The sequence below is a fragment of the Penaeus monodon genome, chromosome 29 (genome assembly GCF_015228065.2).
Source record: "Penaeus monodon isolate SGIC_2016 chromosome 29, NSTDA_Pmon_1, whole genome shotgun sequence".
NCBI classification, from domain to species: Eukaryota; Metazoa; Arthropoda; class Malacostraca; order Decapoda; family Penaeidae; genus Penaeus; species Penaeus monodon.
This window is the reverse complement of record NC_051414.1, coordinates 6,863,512-6,864,354: the sequence shown is the minus strand read 5'-3', so window position 1 is coordinate 6,864,354 and position 843 is coordinate 6,863,512.

The window sequence follows — 843 nt, the reverse complement described above, 5'->3', positions numbered from 1 at the left end:
GGGGGGGGGAAATATTGGTTAGAAAGAAGAAAATCAGAACATTCAACTTGCTGAACACAAAATTATGTGCCATTTCATCTTTTCATGTATGGCATTACCCATTTTTATTGAAATGTATATCATTATTTGCCAATATCAATAACCATTAAAAAATAATTGACATTTTTATCACCATTAAAAAAAAAAATCAATATTATAATCTTAATCATCACAAAATTGTTACATATCAGCATTATTGTTAAAGCTTATTTCTGACTGTCATTTTCAAAATTTCATTTATGTTGCATCAGTAATGATAAGCATTATCATTAATGATAAACAAAAATAGACTTGAGGCATGTCCAGACAAGTGGGCCTTACTGACAGCCATGCCAAAGAACTGCTGGATAGCATACTACTGGAAAACAGGTGTTCTCAGGCAAGAAAACAAACTACTAGTTAATAATGACATCTCTAATCATGCCTGCCCATGTGCCCAGGCCATTATTTGGAAGGTTCTGAAGTATTAGATCAATGGTAATTTAATGACAACCAAAAAAAAATATTTTCTCTGGTTACATGAAACTAAAATTCAACTATATGTACTCACTATAACATTCATTCTATTGTTTGATTAAATGTACATTTCCAAGTGTCGTAGATACCTCACCCAAATGGTCATATTTTGACTGAAGGAACTAAGAGCTGTAGCATCCAAACTGAAATTAAAAGATGAAAAAATATTGCTCATTGCTGATATTTACAGGGATCTGAAAAATCAAAATATTAAAGAGGATTTTTCTTCTTTATTGAACATTTTCTGCCCCAAGTAAGAGAGTTCTTTGGTTGAGTAAGGGTTTCCAG